This window comes from Pelophylax lessonae (genome assembly GCF_965119305.1).
Source record: "Pelophylax lessonae genome assembly, chromosome: 1".
NCBI lineage: Eukaryota > Metazoa > Chordata > Amphibia > Anura > Ranidae > Pelophylax > Pelophylax lessonae.
This window is the reverse complement of record NC_138768.1, coordinates 748608605-748624320: the sequence shown is the minus strand read 5'-3', so window position 1 is coordinate 748624320 and position 15716 is coordinate 748608605.

Sequence of the window (15716 nt, the reverse complement as noted above, 5' to 3'; positions counted from 1 at the left end):
TTGCCCAGCCCCATCAAGACCATTGTCAGTACTCTGGGACAACTTACCCACATATTGCTATCATTTGTATCTGGAAGTACTAATACTACTCACTTTCTCTGCAGCTCTAACATATGACATCATCTTATTCAATGACACCACCCTTCTTTGTATGCCATTTTGTTTGTTTCCTATTCTACACCAACTATCGAAACCATGCTGCCTCATTCCAAATTTAATGCTGCATGTTCCACACTGCTTTGTTCCATATGCCTTCCTGTACACTCCCTATTCCACAATGCCTCATTCCTTATGTCATGCTATACATTTTCTATTCTGCACTGCCTTATTTTGTATGCCATGCTGTACAGTACATTCCCAATACCACATTGGCTCATTTTAGAAGCCATGTTGTACATATAATATTCAACACTGCCTCATTTGGTTCACTATTCTTTATTATACTTTTTCTGCACCATCTCACTCTATACACCCCGCTATTTATTCTATATTTCAAACTGGAAAATTCTTCATTTCGTGCTGTGCATTTTATATCTGACACTGAACCTATCTGTACAATAAGCTGTACATTTTTATTCCACACTGTCCTTTTGTATGCACAATGCTGTACATTGTATACTCTACAGGGCCCCGTTCTATAGTCTGTTCTGTACATTTTATTTTTCATGCTGACCCATTCTGTACGCTGTGCTGTACAATGTATACTCCACTCCATCCCATTTAAAATGACTCCCTGTGTATGCGGTGCTTTACATTTCTCATTCCACACCACCTCAATCTGTATTCTGTGTTGTTCATTGTATAATCCTCATCACCTTAGTTTTAACAGTGTGTCTCACGTCCCTTATTTCACACAGCCTCATTCTGTATGTTTTGCTTTATATTTTTTGCTACATTCTAAAAACTGTGCTGTATTTGAGTCCGAGCATTAGCCCCCTTTTGTATTGGTGTCAGTAGGACTCCCAATCAAGCCAATAAAACTTAAAATGGTTGTAAACTCTTACATTCACCCAGTGAATTTACTATTCTCAGGTGATACACAGAGGTGAAACAAATCATCCTATATACGATTATCTGCAGTCTTCTCTTCTCTACACCCATTCAAAGTGCAGAATTAATAAAGCTTGTCTGAGCGTTACACTCTGAGAACTCAGTGAAGAGAGCTCTGAGAGCTGATTGGAGGGAAGTGACACACCCTTCACACAGCACACAGGAACAGAGCCGAGGCTGTCAATCAGCTGGAGCTCCCTCCCCTGTCACTTTTTTTTTTTATGGTGTCAGGAAAACTTGTCAGAAGTGATTCATGCTGATAGCAGAGGAACACAGCAGCAGACGGAAATAACACAGTGCTCCCAATTGAGACAAGTATACACTATAGAGGAATATGCTTTGTTCATATTTCAAATCTGAGGTTTACAACCACTTTAATTTCTTGTGCTAGTGGCAGTGTCCTTAAAGTGATGCTGTCACTAGTTTCTCATGATAAATCTCAAGGCCCATTCACACCAGAAACTGCACATAACATGTTTTTGACTGAATGTTTACATGCATTTGAATTGCGCTTAACATGAGCTTGAATGAGTTTTGCATGCGTTTTGCACTGCATTTGCAGTGCATTTTTCTATACATTTTTGGGCTTGGCTTTCTTGGCCTAAAGGGGCATAGTGTGGTGCATTTAAATTACGGTTGTAGCGGGTTTGTAGAATAGCATAAAAGGGAATGATATCTGCGCTTGGTTATGAATATTCAAAAATAATAATACCGATAATACATAAATGATTATAAAGAAAGGCAGCCAGCCACATAGGCAATACACAAAACCTATAGAAAGCAAACGAAAAGAATAAAAGCAGCACCAATCAGAAGATGGTTAAATAGTAAAAAGTCCCAACAGGCAGTATGAATAATGTCCAAAAAATCCTTATAGTAGAGGTAAAGAGGCTTCAAGCAGGATCCCAATCACCAGTGGCATAAAATCAGATGAATGAACACCGAAAAAGTGACAGCCAGAGGAGACTCTTACCAAATGCAATTGACCCTCATACAGAGAAGTCCAAAAAAGCAGACTGCAAGGCAGGACAACAGGATCACTCCATATGACTGAAATAGACTTTCCTGAGCATATATCCGAACTGTATAGCAATACCAGTGTGTTTGCTTCAGACTGTATGTCAGTATCACTTGTATAGCCTCCGCTCCCCCAGTCTCAGATTACCTCAGAGTAAATGTACAGAAACATAGTGCAGATGGCATAGGGCTTGTATTTAATATTAAAAAGAGTTACACTCACATGAAAATGATGAATAACAGCATGGATAAGTTAAAAGCCGCGGCATACAGCGTGCTTAACGTCCTGTGTCCACTTCCGCCTTACGCGTATCGTCAAAAGGAAATTACATCATCAGAGGCGTGGTATTCGGGACGTAAGCACGCATAATTAATACACCTAAATCCGGAAATGACAGATGCGGAAGTAACCCGCATCTGCGTTCCACGGAGCTATAGACAGAAACCGGAAGTCCCAAACCGCCGCAGACCAGGCTAAATGAAAAAACCCAGAATAGAGCAAACAAAGCGGCACTGATCACACATCAACAGGGAGACCGGCATTGTCTGATAACCACAACAAGAACTTATTTGCCACTAAACAAAAAGTCCAGAAGCAAAACCAATGCAATATAAAATCAGACAATTAGCAATATAATAAAACAAAAAATAAGATAACCAAAGAAAAACTTTTTGTGTAGCAAGTCACCAAAAACCGTAATAGATAATGTGGCTATATATTAAAAATGATACATACAAAATATATATGCATAATAAATTAAATAAATATACATAAAAAGAAAAAGGAAAAAAAGAAAAAAGAAAAATAATAAGGGACCAATCAGCTATTGTTAAGGAAACAATTGACATCCCACTCAACGTTCATACCCCACGGAGAGTAGGTCTTCATATCAAAAATCCAGCGGGTTTCCAACCTGGACATTTCCCGCCGGACTTGACTGCCTCTCCAGTGGGGTATGAATTTATCAATGCCCCAAACCTTAGTGCCTGCAAGATTTTTATTATGGCACACTCATAGTGTTTCCACACACTATGTTTGGGGAAACCCTTCCTAATGTTTTTAAGGTGTTCTCTCACCCTCACAGTCAGTGTCCTAATGGTGCGGCCTATGTATTGTAGGCCGCAAGGGCACTGAAGGAGGTAAATGACATTAGTAGAGGACCAGCTAATGAAGGGTTTAATTGGATGATCTTTAGAGGTAGCTGTGGACCGAACCTCACAAAACCTCCTGCCCACTAAAGAGTTAACACGGCAAACAGCACATCCCCTACATGGGAAATACCCAGTGATGTTATGAAAAACCCCTCTAAATACCACCAGGGGAGCCTCTGGTAGTTGGGGACCCAAAACCTTGTCGTTTTTGAGGACCCCCCAATGTTTTTTAATAATGCGTTTTGCAAATAATAGGATCCGCCAAACCAAAAATAATTGTGTTGCATGGCAAATAATAGCAATGACAAAATAAATTAGCGCTGTACAGGTAACAGGGAGATGTCACTTTCTAGGTACATTTCCACGGCACAATGTCCATGCTCATGGGAGATGATCGAATAAAGTGAGCTGACATCCGCCGTGGTGAGAAGATACCCCTCCCTCCACTCAACCTCACCCAAAAGGTTAAGAACCTGGGTGGAATCCCTGAGGTAGGAGGGAGTATTGGTAACAAGTGGCTGTAGGTTCCTGTCTATATATCTCCCGACACTGCTAGTGACAGAGTCGATACCGCTGATGATCGGACGCCCTGGTGGATTGAGGGGGTCCTTGTGTACCTTTGGGAGATAATATATGACGGGCACCCGTGGAGCCACCGGAACCAAAAATAGTTTCTCCTTCTTATTTAGAATATGTTCCTGATATCCCTGATTGACCAGGTTAGATAGCTCCTTCTTATATTTAGAGGTGGGATTTCCAGCTTGCAAACTGTACGTGTCACTGTCAGAAAGCAACCTATTCATTTCAGTGACTTACGTTGCCTTATCAAGGACCACTATCCCACCTCCCTTGTCCGCTGGCCGGACGACAATGTCGTCTCTCTTTTTCAGAGATTTCAAGCCCTCATTAAACTGGAACTCATTACGGTCCCGTCTAATTTGGAGAGCTTCCACATCCTTAATTAACAGGTCTCTGAACACCCCAATTGATGGGGCTATAAAGCCAGGGGGATTAAATAATGAGGCATTTGAGAGAAATGTTCCCTGCAATTGCGGTGTGGAAAAATGCAGCATATTCTACTTTTTTTTTTAACTGTGCTGACCTGCACTGCAATGGTGCAAACTGTACCCAAAGGATTACCTTGGTTATGGGCTGTTGGAGTGCAGTTTAACCACTTGCCGACCGCCGCACGACTATCTACGTCGGCGGTCAGCCCCTCACAGGCAAACTGACGTAGGTCTATGTCGCTTGCTTGTGAGGGTCTAGGGAGCGAGCGCGCGCCGCCGGAGGCGCGCTCCTGCTCCCGCGTGGTCACGGACCCCCCCACTCTGCGATCGGCGGGGGAGAGGGAGAAAGTCAGGCAGCTTGTGTAAACAAGCTGCCTGTCATTCTCCTCGGTGTAAAGACACTGATCACACGGATCTACTATGTAGATCCGTTGATCAGTGTCCTTACAGCTCAAGCCACAGCCAATCACAGTAGAAAGCACGCCCCTAGGGACACACACAGCCCCTCCCTCCCAAATAAAGTTAACCCCTTCACTACCAGTGTATTTTTACAGTAACAGTGCATATGTATAGCACTGATTACTGTAGAAATGTCACTCGTAACCCCAAAAGTGTCAAAAATGTCAGTCAAGGGTCCGATCTGTCTGCCCCAATGTTGCAGTACCGCAAAAAAATCGCAGATCGCCGCCATTACGCGTTAAAAAAAAACAACAAAAATGACAAAAATCTTTCCCTTTGTTAGTAAACGCGATAACTTTTGCGCAAACCAATCAAAATACGCTTTTTGCGATTTTTTTTACCAAACATAGGTAGCATAAAACAAATTGGCCGAAAATGTTAAAAAATTTTGATTTTTACATTTTTTTGGGGGGGAATTTCATATAAAAAAATGTGAAAAATATTGCTATTTTTGCAAAATTGATGCTCTTTTTTTGTTTATAGCGCATGATCAAAAAATCGCACATGTGATCAAATACCACCAAAAGAAAGCTCTGTTTGTGGGAAAAAAAGGACGCCAAATTCGTTTAGGTACAGCGTCGCACGACCGCACAATTGTCCGTTAAAGTCACGCAGTGCCGAATCGCAAAATACCCCCTGGTCGTTTAGCAGCCAAATCCTCCGGGGCTTAAGTGGTTAAAATGCATCCAACTGCAGCCAACTGTATCCAACTGTGTTCGGTGTGAAAGGGCCCTAAGACCACACGCGTTTAAAAGTAAGATAAACACCTTCCTGGTAGGCCTAAAACTTTACTGCATTGTAGATCTCTGGCCACCACTTGTAACTGTAACAGGTGTGGCCTAATTGTAAACATAAAAAGTGGCCTTGTGTTGTATTTTCCAGAGAGTGTTTGTTTTTAGGGCAGATCTCTGCAGGTACAGAACCAATAATAGGGACACTGGTCACTTTTAAAATGTGGCAACAGGTTTATTAAATAGAACTTGAAAACCATTATGGATTGGAAGGTGAAATAAATAGGATACCCAAACAATTTGAACCAGTTTATTCATATTCAAGGTTCCCATGTGTGCTTGCCTATAGATTCCTCTAATGCGGGTCATTTGGGATTCCTGTATAATTTCCAGTGCTATATCAGAGTTGAGGGACAACTGCAAATCCTTTACTCAATGCTCAAATAGATACAGGAGTCCAGGTGGCTCCAGAGTCCTATGGGGGTTCTCTCTCTAAAATGTGCGGGTTTGTGTTGCTAAGGACCAGGCTGATGGGGTAGTTACTTCAGTTAAAGTTTTTGGTGCTAAAAATAAAGAGGTAGATAACAGTGTTTGTCATGTTATATGCATTAATGCTTGTAGTTTAGGCAAAATGCTTTGTGAGTTGATAGTTCTTATGTCTAGGGACAACTTGGACCTTGTTGCAATTACAGAGACATGTTTCAATTATTCATATGACTGGGAAATAACTATACCAGGGTACATATTTTACAGGAATGATAGAGTAGGGAAGAGGGGATGTGGAAAACTACCCATAAAATGCTGAGAGCTTTTGCTGTACTTTTCAGGCACTTTTCATGTGCTTTTACAGCGCTTTTCAGGCCCCTTTCAGGCTCTTCCAATTAATTTCAATAGAGAGGGGCATTTTTTAGGTTTTTTTTGTTAGCGCTCCAAACTCCAAAGATGCTGCTTGCAGGGTTTTTTCTCCGCCCCACCAGTAAATAATAAAAAAAAAACACTCACATGTTGCATAGGAAACATCAGAGCAGAATGCCACTGGTAGTGACCATCAGCTTCCATAAACAGCAGGGAAGGAATCTTGGGCCGAATCAGAAGGAATATGCCACCTGGGACCCAGCACAGGAAAACACACACTTTCCGCCACAGCTTACCACTTTCCAATTGCAATGTATCATGACGAGAGTTGAGCGGACCCCTGGATGTTCGTGTTTGGCGGGTTCGGCCGAACTTGAAAAAAAAGTCCGGGTCCGTGACCTGGACTTTTTCCGAACTTTACCCGGACACCGAACCCCAATGAAGTCAATGGGGACCCGAACTTTCAGGCACTAAAATGGCTCTAAAAAACCAATGGAAAGGGCTAGAGTGCTGCAAATGGCAGCAAAATGTAGTTAAGAGCATGGCAAGTGCTCTGCAAACAAATGTGGATAGGGAAATAACTTAAAACAACAAAACAAACAGAAAAATAAAACAATTTTCTTCCTCTGTGAAGGACGAGGCCCATATGGAGTAGGAGGGAGGTTCAGGTGGCGGTGGATGTGGCGGTGTAGGTGGAAGAGGCGGTGGAGAGGGACGAGGTAGCCAACACTGCTTTTTTTTAGTCATTTTAAATTAGGGTACACCCCAAAAGAGTGAGAAAGATCAAAAATAGAACAATGGCTGGGTAAGGTTGGTATCCATCTCTATTCTGCACAAGGTACGGAAAAGTCCTGTGGGATCCATGCCTGGTTCATTTTAATGAATGTGAGCTTGTCCACATTGTCTCTAGACAGGCGGCTGCGCTTGTCTGTGATAACGCCCCCAGCCGTGCTAAATACACATTCAGATAACACACTGGCTGCAGGGCACACCAGCACCTCCAAGGCGTAAAGGGCAAGCTCAGGCCATGTGCCCAATTTGGAGACCCAGAAGTTGAAGGGGGCAGACCCATCATTCACTACATGTAGGCATGTGCACACATACTGCTCCACCATGTTGGTGAAATGCTGCCTCCTGCTAAGACGTTCCATATGAGCTGCTGGTGCTGCTGTTTGTTGTGGCGTGCTGACAAAGCTTTTCCACATTTCAGCCATGCTAACCCTGCCTTCTGAGGTGCTGGCGGTGCCCTGGTTGCGTTGGCGACCTCTTCCTCCTCCTCCTCCTCTGCCTTGGCCTTGTGCTTCCACTTTGGCCCTACTGTCAGGTGGGAATGCCAGAAGCATCTCGTCTACCAGTGTGCGCTTGTACTCGCGCATCTTGCGATCACGCTCTAGTGAGTGAATTAAGGACGGTACATTGTCCTTGTAATGGGGATCCAGCAGCATGGCCACCCAGTAATCAGCACAAGTTAGAATGTGGGCAACTCGGCGGTCGTTGTGGAGACACTGCAGCATGTAATCGCTCATGTGTGCCAGGCTGCCCAGAGGCAACGAAAGGCTGTCCTCTGTGGGAGGTGTATCGTCTGTGTCCTCTGTATCCCCCCAGCCATGCACCAGTGATGGCTGTGCCCCTGTTGGACAATTGTGTACCTGGCGTTTGTGGGTGCAGGAACCCACCCTCGGAGCCACTTGTGAATGACTGCCCTGAAAGCCTTGGAAATGATCCCTCTTCCTCCTCCTCCTCCTCCTCCTGTGCCACATCCTCTTCCATAATCGCCCGAATCATTTTTTGAAGGAGGCATAGAAGTGGGATAGTTAAGCTGACAACGGCATCGTCGGCACTGGCCATGTTGGTGGAGTACTCAAAACAGCGCAACAAGGCACACAGGTCTCGCATGGAGGCCCAGTTATTGGTGGTGAAGTGGTGCTGTTCCGCAGAGCGACTCACGCGTGCGTGCTGCAGCTGAAACTCCACTATGGCCTGCTGCTGCTCGCACAGTCTTTCCAGCATGTGCAAGGTGGAGTTCCACCTTGTGGGCATGTCACATATGAGGCGGTGATCGGGAAGGCCGAAGTTACGTTGCAGCGCTGACAGGCAAGCAGCAGCAGGGTGAGAACACCGAAAGTGCACACAGACGGCCCGCACTTTCTGCAGCAGCTCTGACCTATCGGGGTAATTTTAAAGGAACCTCTGCACCACCAAATTCAGCACATGCGCCAGGCAAGGGATGTGCGTCAAACCGGCTAGGCCCAGAGCTGGTATGAGATTTCACCCGTTATCGCACACCACCAGGCCGGGCTTGAGGCTCGCTGGCAGCAACCACTCATCGGTCTGCTGTTTCATGCTCCTCCACAACTCCTGCGCGGTGTGTGGTTTTTTCCCCAAACAGGCAAGTTTTAAAACTGCCTGCTGTCGTTTACCCCGGGCTGTGCTGAAGTTGGTGGTGAAGGTGTTACGCTGACTGGATGAGGAAGCGGTAGAGGATGAGGAAGTGGAGTAGGAGGAGTTAGGAACAGGAGGCAAACTGAAGCGCCCTGCAATCCTCGGTGGTGGAAGGACATGCGCCAAATTGCTATCCGCCTCAGGCCCAGCCGCCACTGCATTTACCCAGTGTGCCGTTAGGGATAAATAACGCCCCTGACCATGCTTACTGGTCCACGTATCGGTAGTTAGATGGACCTTGCCACAGATGGCATTGCGCAATGCACACCTGATTTTTTCCCCCACTTGGTTGTGCAGGGAAGGGATGGCTTGCTTGGAAAAGTAGTGGAGGCTGGGCACGACGTACTGTGGGACAGCCACTGACATAAGGCTTTTAAAACTGTGCGTCTCCACCAGACGGAATGACAGAATTTTAAAGGCCAATAAATTTGAAATGCTGGCATTCAGGGCCAGGGATCGCGGGTGGGAAAGGGGGTACTTCCTCTTCCTCTGAAGTGTTTGGGAGATGGAAAGCTGAACGCTTCCACGGGACATTGTGGAGATGGTTGGTGACGGTGGTGGTGTTGCTGACAGATCCTCTGTTTGCGGGGTGGCAGATGCCAGTATCACTACAGAGGTGGATGAAGAGGCAGAGACTGCAGCAGAAGAGGAAGCAGGAGGAGCCAGAGACCTTTCTTGGTTTTGAAGGTGTCTACTCCACTGCAGCTCATGATTTGCACTTAGATGCCTGATCATGCAGGTTGTGCTCAGGTTGAGAAGGTTTATGCCTCGCTTCAGGCTCTGATTGCACAGGGTGCAAACCACTCGTGTCCTGTCATCAGCACATTGTCTGAAGAACTTCCACGCTAGAGAACTCCTTTGAGCTGGCTTTGGTGCGCTCGGTCCCTTGCTGCGCTGGACAGTAACAGGCGTAGTGTCTAGGGCACGGCCGCTCCGCTTCTGCACCCTGCTCCCTCTTCTGCTGTGCTGGTGGCTCTGTGCGACCACCGCCTCTTCCTCCAAACTACTCAGGTCACCTGCATGACCTTCATTCCATGTGGGGTCGAGGACCTCATCGTCCTCCACATCATCTTCCACCCAGTCTTCACCCCTGCCCTCCTTGCCGGTCTCCACAATTCTGAGTGCCGCAGCGGTTGGCACCTGCGTTTCGTCATCATCGGAGACGTGCTGCGATGGTCCTTCCATGTACTCATCTTGAGAAATAAGTGGTTGGGCATCGCTGCACTCAATCTCTTCCATTTCTGGGGCAGGGCTAGGTGGATGGCCCTGGGAAACCCTGCTGACAGAGTCATCAAAAAGAAGAAGAGACTGCTGCATGACTTGGGGCTCAGACTGCTTGCCTGATTTGCAAGGGGGTGAGGTGAAAGACGGTTGGACATCAGCTGCGGGTGCCAACTCTGACCTTTCTGCAGTAGACTGGGTGGGAGACAATGTGAAGGAACTGGAGGCACTGTCAGCAACCCAATCTACTATCGCCTCTACTTGTTCTTGCATCAAAACTTGTAGAGGCGCATGATGCCCTACCAAATACTGCTATAGGTTCTGTCGCCTACTCACACTTGAGGAAGGTGTTTCACTTGTGCGTGTAGCTGGCACAGATCGACCACGTCCTCTCCTTGCAACAGGAGCTCTACCAGCAGCACCACGACCCAGGCCACGGCCCCTATTTGACGTTCTCCTCATATTTCTGTAATTTATGATCTTGCCCTAGAAAGGTGTTTATTGAATAGCGGAACAAAACAACAACAGTATCGCACGGGTGTATCTCACAGTCAAATATGCAAACTATGCCGCAATTTAATTTTTTTCACCCCAAAAGGGTGTATATTGAATAGCGGAATAGAAAAAAGGATATAAAACGGTGTATCTCACACGTACAAACACAGACTAGGCCCCGATTACAATTTTTTGTACCCTAAAGGCAGGATGAGGATGAGGAAGAGGAGTAGGAGGAGTTCAGAACAGGAGGCAAACTGAAGCGCCCTGCAATCCACGGCGGTGGAAGGAGATGCGCCAAACAAATTTAAAAGGTGTATCTCACACGTACTGATACAGACTATGCCGCAATTTCATTTTTTTCACCCCAAAAGGGTGTATATTGAATAGCGGAATAGAAAAAGCATATAAAACGGTGTATCTCACACGTACAAACACAGACTAGGCCCCGATTACAATTTTTTGTACCCTAAAGGGAGGATGATGAAGAGGAGTAGGAGGAGTTCGGAACAGGAGGCAAACTGAAGCGCCCTGCAATCCTCGGCGGTGGAAGATGCGCCAAACAAATTTGAAAGGTGTATCTCACACGTACCGATACAGACTATGCCACAATTTAATTTTTTTCACCCCAAAAGGGTGTATATTGGATAGCGGAATAGAAAAAAGTATATAAAAAGGTGTATCTCACACGTACCGATACAGACAATGCCGCAATTAAATTTTTTTCACCCCAAAAGGGTGTATAATGAATAGCAGAATAGAAAAAAGGACATAAAACGGTGTATCTCACACGTACAAACACAGACTAGGCCCCGATTACAATTTTTTGTACCCTAAAGGCAGGATGAGGAAGAGGAGTAGGAGATCGGAACAGGAGGCAAACTGAAGCGCCCTGTAATCCTCGGCGGTGGAAGGAGATGCGCCAAACAAATTTAAAAGGTGTATCTCACACGTACCGATACAGACTATGCCACAATTTAATTTTTTTCACCCCAAAAGGGTGTATATTGAATAGCGGAATAGAAAAAAGGATATAAAACGGTGTATCTAACACGTACAAACACAGACTAGGCCCCGATTACAATTTTTTGTACCCTAAAGGGAGGATGAGGAAGAGGAGTAGGAGGAGTTCGGAACAGGAGGCAAACTGAAGCGCCCTGCAATCCTCGGCGGTGGAAGATGCGCCAAATAAATTTAAAAGGTGCATCTCACACGTACCGATACAGACTATGCCACAATTTAATTTTTTTCACCCCAAAAGGGTGTATATTGAATAGCGGAATAGAAAAAAGGATATAAAACAGTGTATCTCACACATACAAACACAGACTAGGCCCCGATTACAATTTTTTGTACCCTAAAGGCAGGATAAGGATGAGGAAGAGGAGTAGGAGGAGTTCGGAACAGGAGGCAAACTGAAGCGCCCTGCAATCCTCGGCGGTGGAAGGAGATGCGCCAAACAAATTTAAAAGGTGTATCTCACACGTACCGATACAGACTATGCCGCAATTAAATTTTTTTCACCCCAAAAAGGTGTATATTGAATAGCGGAATAGAAAAAAGTATATAGAAAGGTGTATCTCACACGTACCGATACAGACTATGCCGCAATTAAATTTTTTTCAACCCAAAAGGGTGTATATTGAGTAGCGGAATAGAAAAAAGGATATAAAATTGGTGATTTTTCAATAGCACATGTGAACACAGCAGTGTCTTATGTTTTATGTCACGGTCAGCAGCAGGCTATGAAGGGAAAAAAAAAAATTCCCCTTTAAATTTGTAATTTTTAAATAGCAGATTAGAACAGCACTCTGTAGTGAAATATAGCTGAATGCTGCACACAACAGACTGATAAAAATATTTTTTTTTCTCCCTCCTCCTCCTCCTCCTCCTCCTCCTCCTCCTCAGTGGGCTCAAGTGAGGGCAAAAAGATTGTTCACTGCACCACCCCCTACACAGCAAAATCGATGTAGATCGCTAACGGACGATTGTTCTGTCCTGTGTCTCCTAATCTCTCCCTGCCTACTCTTTCCAGCCTGTCCCTAAAATGCTCTTCTATCTTTCCCTGCCTACACTCCGACCTGTCCCTGCATTCTTTTCGGGCACAATGTTTTTTTTTCCCTGTCTGTCCCTAATCAGCAGCAGCCAGCACCGTTGTGTGTGCTCTCTCCCTACACTAGAACAGACTGACGCACAGCGCGCTGTGTCTCTAGCTTATAAAGACCTGGGTCACATGCTTCAGCTGGCCATTCACAGCCATGCCATTAGTAGGCATGGCTGTGATGGCTTCTATGGCACACCAGTTAAATGCTTGTTGATTGGCTGTTGAAAGCCCGCCATTAAAACCACGCCATTACATACAAAACAGGAAATAAAATTACCGAACACGGATTTTAAACCCGAACATACAGTAAAGTTTTCGGGTCCGTGTCCTGGTAACAAAAATCCAATTATCCGGTACGGACCCGAATAATACAGTCCGTGTTCGCTCAACAGAATGGTATGAGGGCCTGGCGGGTCAGCTGTTGGACAGGCAGCTCCAAGGTCCCAGATGCTTTAAGAGGAGACAACCAGCAGGTAGGAGGATCCCAACAGCAGGCAGGCAGAAGGACAGAACACCCAAGTCCACACTCACTCTGGGGGCTCAAAGGCAAACGGATCAGTTCACAGGCCAGGTCAACAACAGGCGGGCGGCGTGGAATCCAAAGGAGCATGCAGGTTCAAGGTCTGAGGGGAGCCGAGGTCAGTTGCAGGCAGAAAGCAAGGGAAGTCCAAAGTCAAGCCGGGTCGTACAGGAGATCAATCACAGAAGCAGGTAAACAGGAGCAGGGGTCACAGGAAGCTGCAGATCAAACAGCAAAGACATAATGCTGCTGCAGAGTTTAAATAGAGCAGCCTGTGGCCAATCACTGCAATTAGGCTGCAGACTCTGCACTAAGTTAACCCCTTAGGTAGCAGACCCATGACAGTTCCTCTCTGTATTGCTAAGAGCTGTAAGCCTGAACTGGCTGAATCATTCTTTGCTTTTGCAGACTTGAGATACTTTTTTTTTTATTTACAAACCTTTATTATAAGATTTTAAAAAGCAGTACAAAGAAACTAGCATCTTGAAACATCAAAATATCCCATTATTAAAGAAAATGGTGAAAAGTACAAAACATGGCTTAAATAGCCAAGTCTATAAAAGTGTGCAATTATCAAGACACAGATGTAGAAACTAATGCTGGTAATGGAAATATTTCAGAAAGGATAAAATAGATGACATCAACAGTAAAATACTGAAATATAGTATATGCAGTACTAAATATCAAGAGTAAATCACTCAAAGATAGTGTAATGATCAAACCAAGGTGATCATTTACACTCATAATAAGGCACAGTGTTGTATAAGGTGTGAAAGAGTTTTTCCACTTTACCAATGAAATCTAAAAGGAGTTTAACCTAAAACAGTGAAACCGAGGGAGTTCTCCAATGTAAAGTGACTCCCTAATGGATAGCTACACAGATTGCACAAATTAGTCTCATCTGTAGTGTAGTAGCCTCTAAAATAGGTGCAGATAATAAACACTGAGTTGGGGTAAGACAAAGCTGAACATCAACATCAATTAACGTAGAGACAAAGGTAGCCAGCTTTCTCCAAATCGGAAACCACAATCCCAAAATAAATGGAGAAATGTGCCAGAAGAGGCCTTTTTTGTTGGTTGATTTTTTAATTTATTTCAGGCATTTATAAATGACACAGTGGGGTCGATTTACTAAAAGTTGAGAGAACAAAATCAGCTGCATATGGTAGCTTTTAAGTTTTAATAACAAGTTTTAAGTTTTGTAAAAACTGGAAGCTGAGTGGTTTCTATGCAGAGCTCCACTAGATTTTGCACTCTCAACTTTTAGTAAATCAATCCCACACTATTTAGAATTGACACAGTGCTTTACATATTGTACAACCACATAAGTCCCTTCCCTCAAGGGACTTACACCCACATCCTGGGGCTAATTTGGACAGGAGCATGTTTTTGGAGTGAGGGAAGAAACCCATGCAAACACAATAAGAACATGCAAACTCCATGCAGATAGTGTGAAAAAATATATATGTGTAGCACAAATCTGCCTTCTACTGGTGATACAAATATATCCCCTGCGCACAAGTGACCTCAAAACAAGTCTTAAACAGACAATACCGCAGCTACTTTAAGAAAGAAAATGTGTAGAAGTATACTCCAATATATATCGTCCCTTGGAACATATACAATGGTATAAGTAGCGCAGGTATAATTGAGGAGAAATGACGTAGTTAAACCCGTCACATCTTATTATAGTCCTTAAACGTCCATCAGTGGCAAAATTTCAAAACAAGGGGTTAATTCCTCCAGCAATAGTCCAATCCACCAAGTGAGAAACACCACCAAGTGTTGGGGTCACCACTGCTCTACACCTCCACCGATGTGATAATGGGGGGAATGGCAACTCACCAGAAGCTGTGGCCCACCTATTTGCATAGGACAGGCAAACAAGCTGTTGTAACACAAATCCCACTCAGGAGCGATTACTGCTGCTATTACTGGATTTCAATCTCGGGTAGTCACGTGTCTCCCTTCTCCTCCCGATAATTGCTCAAATGGTGAACATAGGAGGAAAGAAGGAACCGCACTAGTGTGATATTGTTTCACCCATCAAATAATTTATTCAAAAAGACCCCAATACAAATGTACTCACAAACGCATTAAAATCATATGCCTTCAATATCCTAGTAGATATCAGTGCTACGGGTACCGTGGTATGCTGTGTCGATCCTGCTCACCCTCTCCACGCTGGTGTCTCGGATCTCCAAAGCTGCCGCTCGTGTCCCCCGTGCACTTCCGGTTGCCGTAAGGTTCATGCCCTGACGCGTTTCGTCATTTCCGACTTTTTCAAAGGGCGTGAACCTTACGGCACGGCGTCCGATTATATAGGAGTGTCTGCTGACGGTTTTGACGAGGATCTAATGACCCGCCCTCATATGTAAATTGGGCCGCTCCATGACAGCGAGCACTTCCGCCCACATCGGACCGCTGAAAAGGTCCTACATCCTGCTTGTCTTGCCCATACTTAGGTCCTATTCCCGTAAGGCTACACTACACGATTATCTGGTTTCCCATTAGTCATACTATGTGCAGTGGGCGGTCGTACCAAATACAGTATACAGCCGCCGTTATCATAATTGTATTACATTAATCTACGGTGTCCCTTTGATTAGAATGATATACATTTTAGGTGGTCTTGTGAATACAAGACATACCCATATACCGTC